This window comes from Cryptotermes secundus, unplaced genomic scaffold (assembly GCF_002891405.2).
Source record: "Cryptotermes secundus unplaced genomic scaffold, Csec_1.0 scaffold582, whole genome shotgun sequence".
Classification (NCBI taxonomy): Eukaryota; Metazoa; Arthropoda; class Insecta; order Blattodea; family Kalotermitidae; genus Cryptotermes; species Cryptotermes secundus.
Window position 1 is genome coordinate 296,270 of NW_019724752.1, and position 15,148 is coordinate 311,417.

Consider the following 15,148-nt stretch of genomic DNA (forward strand, 5'->3'; position numbering starts at 1 on the left):
TTTCTTGACCCTGTACACATTCGGTAGAACTCCTTGGAAGCCGTCGCAAGGCTGCTACCTACCCACAGAACAACAGAAACACAGAAAAAACAGACACAGACATCGAAGGCTCGAGTGGGATTCGAACCTACGATCACAGTATTCGATCGAGTGAAGACAGTTGATGCCTTAGACCGCACGAACAGTGTGATCGGCTTCCGTGTACTGTTAGGAAGCTCAATTCCCGTGCTTGTTCATTTATGCTCTAAAAATGCACCAACAGAAGAAAACGAAAATAAGTAATACCATTATAATACTTTCTTACCACTTCCAAATTGCTACACTCTTGTTACATACCGTAAGAAATTTTCAGGTCCCATGCCTGAGAGACTATCAGCTTATACGGAAAGGTCTTCTCTGTGGAGTGAATCGTAATAAGAAGTTCTGGAAAAAAGTAATCGTCTGCTTTTCCTTGATACGAAGCGGAGAAAATAGAAAATGAAGAAAAAATGGTGGGGTGACGCAGACAGGAAAGTGGTCTCATTAAGTTTTCTAACAGAAATTAGATACAATACAAGGACAGCTGGGCAGACATAGAATGATAGACTGACAAAGACGGATGCTCAGACAGACAGCAAGGTGATCTCATAAGCTTCCTTTTATTTCAAAATAAAGAAAGTAGCCTAAAGATATGTAAATTGTAACATACAAGCCAATAAGATTAAAACTGTTAAGCTGGAGGGAGAAACGTACTTTGCAAGAGGACGGAACAGGCCGAACAAAGCCTAATTCATGATAATGATGATAATGATGATGATTATGACATAAATTCTAAAGAGAGGTAAATGAACATTTAAATTCCATCCTATTGTGAGGCCGAAAAGAGACGTTCTCTGTCCACCGTTCCTATTGGCCCGGACCTGGCTCCGTGTCGTCCTCCCACCTCGCCTTTCTTGCGGCGGTTCCTGACTTGCGCGCAGGGACCAGTCACAAAAACATGGTCACGGGTCCCGCGGGGCCCGAAACCAAAAATGACTCCGACGAGAACCGTCAGAAATCTACCCGACCCGACCAAGCATCGGATATACTAAAACCTACTAAACATGGCTTCCATTCTCACCACAACACTACTCTGCAGGTGGTGAGGCAGGCTTGAAACAGTTTCGAAGAAAGTAAATCTAGCGTTGTCTGTGTTTCATTTCCCGACAGTTTGTTTCAGCCAACTGGCTCAGTCTCTTCTTACAAAATAACTTTCAGAAATCAGTTACCTGTAAGATATCAAAGCCTTCGTAAAATTAAACACACCAACAACTTTACCCTCGCATACTAACGGAAGTAACCAGATTGACAGCTTTGTATATTAAGACGAAATTCTGCCATGATCCTTGACCGATCCGATGCTTGCATGTATGGATGGGCCTAGCCCAATCCTGATAGTTGCACGGACGGTCTTTCTCGCTTCGGCCAGAGACAGAATGTTCCTCCGAAACTTTGGTGTCTTCTTATGCGTTTGTGACGCTGTCAGTATGTCCTGATCTAAAGTAAAGACAAAGCTATCCCTGTAACAGGCCGTGGAGGCCCATAGGGTTGTGAGATGTTGCAGCTCCCACATTTTCTAGACAGTCGGCTCACAGATGGCGGTCAGGTTGTCATCTTTACGTGCCGGTCGTCCCTTACCCCCAGGAATATTACTGGTACTCATTTCTGTTAGAGGCTTAGTCGCCCCCAGGGCCATAGTGCGGCTGGAAGGATTAGGTCAATTGAAAAAATCCAATGACCTCATCGGGAATCGAAACGAAAACTTCCAGGGATTGGGGGTCCTGACTGCATAGCTTCGAAAGTTCAGATAACTAATGAATGAGATGAACGGAAGTGGTCGTGACCTAATGGAGGTACTGTCCTGTCATGTGCCTTGACTGACTGAGGAATACCACAAAAAACGTCTGAATATCCGGCGCTCCGGTCGAGATTCGAACAGAATACGCGTCTTGACGGTTATGGGGACGCTAACGCGCTCGGCATGCTAGTATCCACGCAGAGGACCGCGGTGTCACAACCCAAATAACCACAGTGTGAGCAACTGCCGCGCAAACCTCTATAAGCTGCATTTGTCAGGCGTAGAGCGTGCACGCGTTTCCCCAGAGAATTTTCCCGCAACTTCATCACACACAAATCTGGACCAATTAACACCGCTTACATCATCATCACCTTAATTCAGTATGTACGACACCCAAGATAAATTGCATTCTCTCGCGAGATTGCAAAATCCGTGTTCTAGATAGTTTATTAGAAAGAAGAGGGGTGTCAACTGGCGCCATGAGCCGCATTCGGCGCGCCATTTGCTTTTGTTCGCTCCGTTTTCTCATCTTTAAATGGCGGCTATTGGGCGGAGGGAACTCTACGAAACTTTCTTACTTAATACAGGCAATCTCTGCTCTTAATAAAGAGCGGAATTTCGTAATACGAATCCCTGTTTCCCACAGGCGCAGTGTTATAACTGGGGGGGGGTTACGTCTCGAAAAGTAGATGTTACTGTTTTTATTGTCCGAGGGCCGTTAGCAGATAATGTTATCAGCGTTGACGCCCTGTTATGCTATAAAATTACATAAACAGGTAAAACTATCCCTGTAACAGGCCTTGGAGACCCATAAGGTTGTCAAATGTCGAGTTTCCCACAATTTCTAGACAGCCTGTTGACAGATGACGATGAAGTCAGCCTTATTCGCCGGCCGCCCTTTACCCCCCTGGTACTCATTTCTGGTAGAGGCTGAGTCAAGCCCAGGGCCATAGTGCGGCTGGAAGGATTAGGTCAATTGAAAAAATCCAGTGACCTCATCGGGAATAGAACTGGCGAACTTCCGGCTTGTAGCATAGTGCCTCAGCCAACTACGCTACCGCGTGTCCCTTATGCTACAAAAATACCAATAGAAATTGTTAAGGAGCATCAGCAGAAGCCTACGTGGCGTTGTTTGTTTGTGTTTCGTTCGCACATGTTCGTTTTTGTTCGGAAGCTAGTTCTCGCTCGGATGACAAGCCGAGGATTTGCGTTTCATTTTAAAATTTGTATGAAAATTACTTAAAGTGAGAATTGTCTGTACTTTGTACGACGATCAGTACATTTCACGTAGAACCTAACAGATAACTCACAAATAATTGACTCAGTATGGCTCCCCGATCGTGCGCAGTATTGATAAAGAAATCTAAACCCTCTATCGGCTGTGTTAGATTCGAGTTTCGTGCGGCAGGTGCCTATGAAGAGCACTGTCTTCTGGGATGTGTCGCCGTATAGTCCGGTAGAAATTCAACATTTCGGAGGAACTCACTGTCTCCATCTTCTGGATCGCATTCCCAAATACTGCCTGTCTTTGTGGATGTTTGGTTGGCTCAGCGTTCAAATCTGAAGATAGGGGTAATAAGTTTCTTCGAAACGTCGCTGATTTTTTTTAATCGCTGTCTACCTGGTAACTAAATTGACTAACTCCATGGTGCTGGGCCCTCCTTCTGAAGCCGCCATTGGTTCCTCTAGTCAAGAATTTTCCAACATTTTAAAGAACCCCAAGGTTCATTACCGTTTTCACAAGAGCCCTCCACTGGTCCCTGTCCTAAGCCAAATCTGTCCAGTCCATACCACCGCATCCTATCTCTCTAAGATCCAATTTAATATTAACCTTCCACCTACGTCTTGGTCTTCGTAGTGACCCCTATCCTTACGGCTTTCCCACCGATACCCTATATGCATTCATCTTCAGCCCTACGCCTGCGCGTCTCATCCTTTTTGACTGGAGCAATCTAATTACACATTACACTTCACGAAGTGTACCACTTACGAAGCTCCTCATTAGGCAGTGGTCTCCAGCCTCCTGTCACTTCATCTCTCTTCGGTCCACGTATTCTTAGCACCCTGTTCTAAAACGGGGCACGCAGTAGCGTAGTTGGTTGAGGCGCTGTGCTACAAGTCGGAAGGTCACAGGTATGATTCCCGGTAAGGTCATCGGATTTTTCAATTGACCTAACCCTTCCAGCCGCACTATGGCCCTGGGTTCGAGTCAGTCTCTAATAGAAAAGAGTACCAGGAATCTTTGTGGTGGTAAAGGGTGGCCGGCGAGTAAGGCTGACAATCTCACCGCCATCTGTGAGCCGATTGTCTCAAAATATGTTAGCCTCGACGTCTCACAGCTCTGTGGGCCTCCACGGTCTCTTACAAAGATAGCTTTACCTTTCTTTACTCTGTTCTCATACACCCTCAGTCTGTGTTCATCCCTTAATAGCAGAGACCAAGTTTCACACCCATACAGGACTATATTTTAATTCTTACGTTCTTATACAGCAGACGAGAAGACGAAAGGTTCTGGACTGAATGGCAGCAAGCATTATTCGAATTCAATCTCTAATTATCCTCATAAATCAATTTTCGATTTCTTACTGTCGTTCACGAATACGAGTATCTTACCTGCGTCACATTTTCAAAGCATCTGTTAGCTGTCTTTACGTCATAACTATGCCCTGCGTCGCAATCCCCCCTCCAAGTTGAACAGCCCTGATCCTCTAACTTGAACTGCGCAGTTTAATTCGAGAGATTCTGTGCACATTTCCCAAGTGAAATATGAAAGAGTGTGCGGCTTCTGCCTCAGTGGCGGCCATACCCACGGCAGATTTCCGTAGTAGCCTCATTTTGTTCTCATAATAATGGCGTCACAGCTGTTGGTGGTTTGGCGGGCTCGTGTGCAGTGCCAGAAGTTCGCTGTCTTCTGGGTTGTAACGCCGTACACTGAGGCAGGCCTTAACCAACTGCTTTAAGAAACCTAGTACAGTAAGCCGTCGCTAATCCGGTTGCAGTTAATTCGGATTCAGACATGAGAAATGCTGTTCACAATTGAGTGAGTACATACTTCAAAAAAAAAGGCACATGACATTTAGGACGGCAGATGAGTCACTTGTCTGTTCAGACAAAACTTGAGGCAGTTTCCTCAAACCCGCATTGTTACGTTCAACAAGTTCAGCATCTGAGTCCTCTATTGATGAATATATGTACTGCCTTATTATAGTTTCTAAATAAAGGCTCTACAGTAGGGTGACCAACTCTCCCGTATTAGAGCTATTTTTTTTTTTGGATCATCCCGGCTCCCGTATATTTCATTAACAATCAAGATCGCAAAATTTAAATTATATATTATTCCCGCCAAATACATTCCGATATAAACTGTCATTATTATCGACAGTTTAGACTTAGAGGTACTCATCGATAAATATCGAAAAATTACCTGTAATAATCGATAGAAAGTTTAGCATATACTAATCGATAGCGGAATATCCGTTTCCGGATTGTAATATTTTCTGTTCCTGCTTCTTGCCATGTTCATCCTCGTGCTTTTAAATAATTACCAAATTGAATCCATTTTCGTAATGAGTAGTGACAGTGAAAGTGAAAGCGAAAGCAACAATGCAAAAACTCCACCTAAGAAGAAAACTAAATACTTGTGTGTTTACTTGAGAAAATGGGAAGAACAGAATTTATAGTTAAAGTCCGTGCCCTGCAACGTTTACAGAGCTTATTGTATACTTTGTAAACGTGAGTTCAGCATCGCTCACGGGGGTAATACCGACTGCAGACAACATTCTTGCACAGAAGGGCATAAACGAAAGGAAAGGGACGTGAAGACCTCTTCAAATTTACACCTCTTTTCTGGGAACAGCAGCAAAGACTTCAAAAACGTTGCAGGTGAGCTAGCATTGGTTTTCCATACTCTAAAACACAACATCGGCTACAGAAGTATGGATTGCGCAAATAAGTTATCGAAGGATATTTTCCATGACTCTAACTTGGCTAAGAAGATGTCCTGTTGCCGAACAAAGGCAGAGGCTATTGTGAAAAAATGTTCTAGCGCCAAGAAGTGTACAAGACTTCATCGATGTGTTGAAGGATCCAGCAAAATCAAGCAACTTTTTCTCTTTTGCAACTGATGCCTCCAACCACAAAAACAGAAAGATATTCCCGCTGGATGTGAGGTATTTGACCCTCTTAGTGGTGTTAAAAATAGGCTCCTGGACTTCATTGAACAAGCTGATGAAACAGCTATGCTACCCATAATTTTATCAAGTCTTCACTTGATACACACAAGTTAGATATAAAAAATCTAACTTCATATTGTGCAGATAATGCAAATGTGAATTATGGGAAGCATAATTCTGTGTTCAAACTGCTACAAGAAGATAACAAAAATATGCTTAAAGCAAACTGCTCAAATCATATATTGCATAATGCCACAAAACATGCATCTGATGGATTAGATGTGGATATTGAAATGATCATCTTAAAAATATATGGACAGTTTTCGGTATCAGCAAAAAGAAGAGAAAAGGTTAAGTCATTCTTTGATCTTGTTGATGCCGAGTTGGAGGTTGTTCGTCATGTCCCCACTCGTTGGCTTACCCTAACATCAGCTGTGGACAGGCTCATACAAAACTGGTTACCTATTAAGAGTTATTTCAAAAGTTTGAATGACTGTCCAAAAATATTAAAAAAAACATTTCAGTGATAAAGATACAGAAAAGGGGTGTGTTATTGAGGCATATCTTAATTTTTTTCAACATTGGTGCAGTACTTGTTCAATCTACCAAAATTCTTGAAACTGCTGATCTTAGCATCTACAGTGTAATGCAATGTGTAGGCAATAAAATTCAGCAGAGGATAGAGGACAGGTTTTTTGGTAGTGCCACGGAAAAAATTTTAAACTGTTTGAATCCACCCCTGCAGAAATGTGCTAGAGATGATTTTGTTAATTTCTACTGTTGCTTGCACAAGTACATTTCTAAGAATTTTGAGTTATCAAATGCAAATCCTGTCCATTGTCTTTTGCCATTAAATTTAAACACTGAACTTTCTTTCAGACATTTTCAAACCATTGTAAAAGAATTTAATCTTGATTTTGTAAATGAGGACAGCATGTACAGAGAGTTTTCTAGTGCAAAAAGTGTTCTGAATGTGGTAAAAACAGGACGTATAGAACAAAGTTGGGTCAATATTTTCAGTGATTTAAGAAACAAACAAATTGATGTGCCAAACCTTATTAAGATCTTAGGCATTGTTTTAAGCATCCCAGGCGCAAATGTCCATACTGAAAGAATTTTTTCACTGATAAGCAATAAATGGACTGATCAGAGAAATCAAAGCGGCTTAGAACTAATTAAGTCAGAGCTAATGGTAGCAATTAATTATGACTATAGTTGTAAAGAGTTTTTTAAATTTGCACAAGATGATAAAAAATGCTTAGTTCTGCAGCATCAATGGACAAATACATATAGGTTAGGACTAAGAAACATGCAAATTTGTAAAATTTATTCTATATTGTGACCTGTATATTATATACAAAGTAAATTAATTGTTTTGTTTAATATTATCCATTCCATGAACGTTTGCTGGACTGACGCCGCGCCGCTAAAAATGCGCAAAATTTGTCGTGACTAAATCTCCCTTAAATTCATGACCGAAAGTTGGTCACCCTACTCTACAGTGATAATTTTTTGTTATTTAGTTTCATCAGCACTATTTATATCATTCAATTCCCCCCCCCCACTTTTTTTTTGTTCTAAGTTGTGTCTTTTAGGGCTACATTTTGCTTCACTAAACCGGATTACCCTTCTCCCCTCCCCATTAAATCCTGATTATCGAGGGATTACTGTACCTCCTGAGACTCATCCCCTGAAGATGTCGGCAGTAATTTCCTGCGAAACGCTGGTAAATACCTGAGTAAACCTCGCTGCCGGCTGTGTGACGAAGAGGTTAAGCTTTGGACTTGCATTCAGGAAGTGCTGGGTTCGAATCTGAGCGCGACACTGTCTACACTGACCAAGGATTTCCATGGATTTCATGAAGCAGTCCAGGATAGTGCCACGATCATACCACAACTGCTTCCACTCAGGTCTCCTACAATTGGACCACGTAATTCGGATGCTAACAGCGTCGTTAAACAACACAAAAAGAAATACCGCTCATGGCATCCAAGAAAGCACTGAATATCATGGCGTTGTCTCTCCTTACAGTCTTATCAGCTCGCTGACAGATAATTCTTTGGTAGCTTAACTCAAATATACTGAAAATGGAGGCGATTCTGAGCCACTTCTACTCTCCTCCGAAGTAGCCTACCCCTCGCTCCTGTAACCGTTCATTCTGACTGGAGGACTGTTGTGTGTAAATTAAATTTGTATTAAGTTAAGATTAACAATATTACAAACAAAGAGATCCGGCAGATAGCCAGCTCTTACACGCGGAAGGGACATAGTTCAAGTTTTGCTATGTGGACAGGAAGGAACATCTGGTAATTTCCTAGAATTCTGGCAGTTTCAGCAAAGGCGGAAAGGCTTTGAGAAAATGAGAGCTGACAGCTTGGGACAGCGATAACTTAGAAGTGGGACGGCCGGAGCCTCACACCCTGACTGTAATGCATCAAGGGGCTGTCATCCTTAGCGTCAGGTCAGCATCTGCCAGAATCACATAGCAGAGCCACATGATTGGGAATTCAAAATTTAGGGAACCTCCTAGTTTGAAAAATTAACCAATGGCAGAAGTGGAGGAGTGGATTTCTCTTGGAGTCTGGGGTTCGTGGACCTCAGAATTCAGAGAGAGGGCATTCCACCTCGGAGAGTCTTGACACTACTTTCGGCAAAGTCGGACACTAAATTTACCACTACGGCCCTTCCGTAAAATAGTATAAGTACAGTTCAAATCAATAGTATTAATAAATTCAGTTGTATGCAGAAAGCTGGAAGGGATTAAAGGACTACTAAGTGCAACCGTCGAAAGGTGGGTGATTGTAGTGAAATGTTCTTCCTGCCCTGTCCGAGCCAGACCCTTATAAGACCCTGGGATAGGAACCCAGCTCTACTGATTAAAGTAAAGAACCCAAAGAAGTGAGCGGTGGTGGAGTGGCGCACAACGAAAAGGGCACAAAGGAAGTGAGCGGTTACACTCCCTAGATCTGTAAGTCCCGCACTCTGTATCCGGCCAAGTGCCGCGTCGCCGTGTCAGAAGTGAAGCCCCAAGGATGTGATACTGTGCTGCGTGATCAGGGCTATCGCATAACTCAGGGAGGTGATACGTGAATATAGAACAATAGTGGAATGGTGATTAACAGGGAACTAACTGAAACTAACTTCATGGAGCTGAGTCCTTCTTGAGAAGCTGCCAGTTCAAGAACTTCTCAGCATTTTATGGGACCCGAAGGTTCATTACAGTGTTCACAACAGCCCTCCACTGGTCCCTATCCTGAGCCCCATCCCAGCTCTCCAAGCTCCATTTTAAAATTATTCACCCACCTACGTCTTGGTCTCTCTAGTGGTCTCTTTCCTTCTAACTCTCCCAGCTCTCCAAGATCCATTTTAAAATTATCCACCCACCTACGTCTTGGTCTCTCTAGTGGTCTCTTTCCTTCTAACTCTCCCAGCTCTCCAAGATCCATTTTAAAATTATCCACCCACCTACGTCTTGGTCTCTCTAGTGGTCTCTTTCCTTCTAACTCTCCCAGCTCTCCAAGATCCATTTTAAAATTATCCACCCACCTACGTCTTGGTCTCTCTAGTGGTCTCTTTCCTTCTAACTCTCCCACCAATATCCTATATGCAGGCCTCTTTTCATTCGTGCTACATGCTCAGCCCATCTCATCCTTGACTTGATCATTCTGATTATACTTGGAGAGGAGTACAAGTTATGAAGCCCCTAGCCAGCTGAAGAAATTAGAAACCTCCAGTGTCACTTCGTCCATAACGAGCCTATATGGATTCAACCGGAATTTTCATCTTATATTCATCTTCAGTCTCGATGTTATTTGTGGACTTTTTAAAGAGATTTTCTTACCAAAATTCTCTTTCCGTTTCATGCTACATGCGCAGCCCATAGTGGCCTCCAGGATATTCTAATATTTGGTTACGTGTAGTGGTATTATATATACATGTTGTGTAACATTACGTTTTGGTTTGCCAAGGTAAACTCAGTGCAATTTGTAGATGACCTAGAAATGTAATTCTGAAAGCAGACTGTACTGTTGCCTTGGACGTCCTAAGTGTGAGTTTCTTTGTAGGGTCAAGGAACTCAGCGTGTAATCTCGTGAATAACTATAGCCATCTTGTCTACAAGGAAAAGAACTCCATATCGTTGGCGCATGGGCGGGCTGTTTGTTCTCTCCTCAACTTCCTCGTCAGTTCTGGGTGAGTTATATAGTAAAAGTGATTTGAGTACAATTATACTAATGTCAGAAATCTATTTTGTAATATTTTACAGTCTTAAATTCTTTAAAATAAGTTAAAGCTATCCCTGTAACAGGCCGTGAAGGCCCATAAGATTGTGAGCCGTCGAGGCTTCCACACTTTCTAGATAATCGGCTCACAGAAGGCGGCGAGGTTGTCAGCTTTACGCGCCGGCCTACCTTTACCCCCAGAAAAATACCTGGTACTCATTTCTGTTAGAGGCTGAGTCTACCCCAGGGCCATAGTGCGGCTGGAAAGATTAGTTACATTCAAAAATCCAACTCATAGGGAATCGAACCCGGGTCCTTCCGGCTTGAGCGACAGTTCTTCAACCAACTACGCTACTGCGTGCCTCTGAAATTGGTAGAACATAAAGAGAAGTACGCAAAACAAAAAAATGGTTTCCGGTTTGGTGAATTAGCTGATGTCTTAAATTGCGCTCACTTTCTCGTTTTTGTTCGGTATGTTCATCACAACGTAATCAAGCATTTACTTCTTGTGACCTTCTGAAAGAAACAGAGCCCAGTAGACATTATGGTTACGGCGAACGAGTTTTTTCTTTTTCCAGCAGATATTCAAGGTACCTCATTGAAGCAATTTGTGCTCCAGCCGTACTGAAGATGAGTCCAGGCTCCGTGGATCACGTCAAAACCATGAATCCAAATGCGATGTCTACTCATCGCATTCTCCAGCGACACGTTTGGCATTGAGCTCTCCCCTTCTCATCCGCAAGACGTGTGGATGTTGTCATCCGTGCTGAAAACGTGATCCGAGCGAGGCAAGTGAGTCCCTGCATGTTCACAGCGCTCAGCACACGGTACTTCTCACGGGATCCATTCTGGTTCGGCACTCCTGACTAGCTGAGCCCCCTCTTGAGAAGCCGCCAGTTGACTAGCTGCTCAAGAACTTCCCACTCCACTGGTCCCTACCCTGAGCCAGATCAATCCAGTCCATACCACCCCATCCTATATCTTTAAGATGCATCGCATTGTATGTACTCCTACCTATGTCTTGGTGTCCACCCAGCCTCCTATCCAGTCAGTACCGGTGGCTCTTTCCCTGGGAATAAAGCGGCCGGGGCGTGAAGCTGACCACTCACCTCCAGCTAATGCCGAGGTCAAGAAAAAGTGGATCTATACATCCATTCCCCCATACGGCTTCATGGCGTAGTGTTTATTTAGTTAAACCCAGGACAACTTTACCTTTTACCTGCTTCTTGGTCTTCCTAATAGGCTCCCTCCTTCTGGATTCCCCACCAATATCCTATATCAGGTTTCGATCTGTTATCGTTCCAAAATATCTGAATTGTGGCACATTTTCAAAACGTCTGTTTCCTATCTTTATGTCATGATTTTTCCCTGCATTTTGATGATGAGACAGCAACATGTACTTAGTTTTCTGTGTGTTTACTTCTAGCCCAACCACTTTACTTGCGTCACTTAAAGTCTGTGTGTTTTTCTTTATGGTATCTACATTATCACCCAGTAGATTCACATCATCCAGCAGCTGATGTGTCCCGTTTAAGTTCAGTCCCACCTGGTTTCCCTGGACCTTCCTAATGGCATATTCTAAAGCAAAGTTGAGTGTTATTGCGACTTAAAATCTGAAAACCACCAGAGAATTAATTATTACGACTGGCTCGGTTTCTGACTCCTTTGCCGTTTCTCGTGAATAGGTGGGTGATTCTATTCTGGTGAAGACGAACTTCTAGTTTTGCGCGATGATCACAAACTTCGTTTCGATTTGGAATCAGGGAAACGTTGCGAGACATCGGAAGAAAACGGAGAAGAAGTGAGATGACAGAAATTAATAAGTTGGTCAAAGAAAGCTGCAATGAAAGTAAAGAAAATTATAACACGAAAAGAGTGAGGTTATGAACTAAAAAAGGAATTTCTAGAATAACTGGCAAACCCGTGTTCTTTAGATTTTATAGGGTTCTGACGATGGTGTATAACACACAGAATTACAGGGTTTTGAACTTTTTCTATCGTCCGGTGCTCTAGTGAATAGAAAACACGACGTTTCGGAAACTGGATCTGTTTCGATCCTCAGGTGAAGAGGGGAGAATACAACGTTCTCATTTGGGCCCCTTAGAAAGAGTGATTGAGATTAGCTCTTTCTAAGGGGGACAACTGGGTAAGTGTCTCCTCTACCTTCACCTGAGGACAGAAACAGATCCAGTTTCCGAAACGTCGTGTTTTCTAATCACTATAGCACCAGACGATAGAAAAAGTAAAAAATAAAAACAATAATTCCATATTATTTATTTGACAGATTACAACTCATTCAGACTTATTCCTTCTTAACTTCCTGTCCGTGATAGCTTCCAACGAGTTCGCAGGAATACCGATGGAGGCACCACTTGTGACGGCTCTCAGATACATGGACCGCAGTGTCTGATAACAGATGGCGCGGGTACGTTGCAGCAAATATAGATATGTGCCACTGCTACAGAGGGCCAGATGGGCATTGCCTATGCTTTTCTATATTTACAATTACTTTTCACAATAAAAGAATAACTGGCGCTGCACCAGTCTAGCTCAGGAAAATGTAAATCTCGCATTGCGTAACCAGACAAGTTTCGGATCGAAGAAGAATCCCCAAACTTAAAGACCGACGTAATGGTAGTGTGCTACAGCACATCTCAAGGAACGCTGAGAGTTGACTAAGAAGTAATGGTGGAATGATTATTAGCATGGGAAAAGCGAAAGGAGATCGGAGGACCTGTTCTAGCACCATTTCGTGCACTGTGAATGTCACGTGAAGTCACCAGGGATGGATTCCGAATCTCCTCGGACAGGACCAACATCTGTTCTCACGCCCGTACTTCCTCATATTCAGTTTTTTCTCGAAGAAAGCATTAACGCGGATTCTGTCGTTTAGAAGATTAAAGTTTTCGACCTAAACCTTCCAGCCGCCACGATGGCGCTGGGGTCGACTCAGCCTCTAACAGAAATTAGTACCAGGAATCTTCTGCCTGTGAAAGGCTGCCGGTCGGCAAGTATGACCGACAGCCTCACTGCCGTCTGTGAGCCGATTGTCTAAACAATATGGGAGCCTCGACGTCTCACAACACTATGGGCCTCCACCGTTTATTAAATTGTAAACTAATTCATCGGTGCTGAGCCATTCTTGAGAAACCGCCAGTCGCTCATCTCCTCAGTAATATCCCAACATTTGGTGGAATCCGGAAGTTGATCTCCGTGTTCACAAGAGCCCTCCGCCCGTCCCTATCCTGAGCCAGATGTATCCAGTCTATACAACACCATCCAATTTGTATGAGATGAATTTTAATATCCTTCCACAAACTTCATTGTCTTCCTACTTGTCCCCTTCTGGCTTCCCCACCAAATTCCTATATACATTCCTGTTCCCCATGCATGCTACATTCCCTGTCCATCTCATCCCACTTTACTTGATCATTCACAGTGTTTCGGCAGGTTTATGGTCTATCTCCTTACCAAATTCCAAAAGTATCATAAGTTATCACCGTCAGACCGAAAGCAAGAAACAGAACAGCCGCCATGTTGGTAAATTGCATTCTAGAAAGAAATCCTAGACAAGAGCCATATATTTCAGCAGTACCTGTCACCGTACCTTATATCACGTCCCTAAATTTGGTGGACCGGTCACAGTGGCCGCGGGGTCTGACGAATAAAATGTCTTCCCTTGCTCGAACGCTGGGATCGTGGGTTCGAATCCCACTCAAGACATGGATGTTTGTCTGCGTTTATTCTGTTTGTTTTGTCCTGTCCTGTGTAGGTAGCGGCCTTGCGACGAGCTGATCCCCGTCCAAGGAGTCCTACCGACTGTGTTATGACTAAGAGACTGAAGTGAAACCAAGCGTTTCACACATGCCCTGTGCTCCAAGTGGGAGCAACAGGAACAAAGGTAGATAGAAATTGGGTGGAGCTTCAGTCTCAAAACTGTGATAGTCTTCTATGTTTCTGTACGGGAATTTTAGGGAGGTCAGTATCTAGACTTTATGGCGTCCAGTGGAAGGCGTTAAGAAAGCATCATTAGCATCATCATCATCATCATCATCATCATAAAACGCTACTCAGAAAGCAGTGTTCGTGTAAACTTGTCCTTGAGCTTAAGTAATTAATCACTGCGCCATGGAGGCGTATGGGGGAGTAGATGTATATATTCACGTTATTTTGATCTCAGCACTAGATGGAGGAGATTGTCCAGCTTCACGCCACGGCCGCTTTACCCAAGGGGGAAATAGTTCACTCTACCCATTGGATGGGTGGAGAAAAGAAAATTCTTGATCCTACCGGAACTCGAACTCCAACCCCCCTGTCACCAACTGCGGTCTCCTGCTCCTACAGAGTTCATGTAGAGGCGTTTTATTCGAATAGCAGCAATAGGTTCTGCGGACACGCTGATAAATGTTCACCGCTCTTTTACCATGAAGATGGGGGTAGCAGTTACCTCCGAAATGTCGACAACACTGCCATGTCTTCACGACGCAAAGGCCCAGGGCCACAGTAGACATCTGCAGTGAGCAAAGTAGTTCGCTGTTTTGTGAGTGGGAGCTAATGTTTCCTGTGAGGTACGAACTGAAAGTTTAAGTATTATTTAGTGACTGGGAATATAACCGGGCCACCCTGTTCCTGGGGGATAAAGATACGGGGACCTGGCCCTCCAGATTTGGGTAGTCTCGGACCTGAGAATGACTGCGCTGGAGAGGACCAACAGTAATTCTAAACGACAGAACCATTCTCTCGTCGGAGAAGATGTTAGGGATTATAACCGCAAATATTCAGTTAGAAAATAAAAACTCTGACCTTGGGTCTCAAGGGACTTGACGCCCAGATGAACTGATTGGCGGTAAACCGCTAGTCGTAAAGTAACTTTGACTTTGTCTCAGTCTTTAAGATGCAGATGCCCCCCCCCCCCAAAAACAAATACCTATCACTATTCT

The 15,148-nt window shown here is 43.5% G+C and overlaps 1 protein-coding gene across 1 annotated transcript in view; it reads left to right on the forward strand.

The window, feature by feature from the left end:
- LOC111862922 overlaps positions 1-15,148 on the forward strand; it is a 103,913-nt gene that overhangs the window by 43,607 nt on the left and 45,158 nt on the right. Inside the window, exon 2 of the mRNA XM_023848783.2 lies at positions 10,053-10,179. The gene's annotated coding sequence lies outside the window, so the exon portion shown is untranslated. The remainder of the gene's footprint in view (positions 1-10,052; positions 10,180-15,148) is intronic.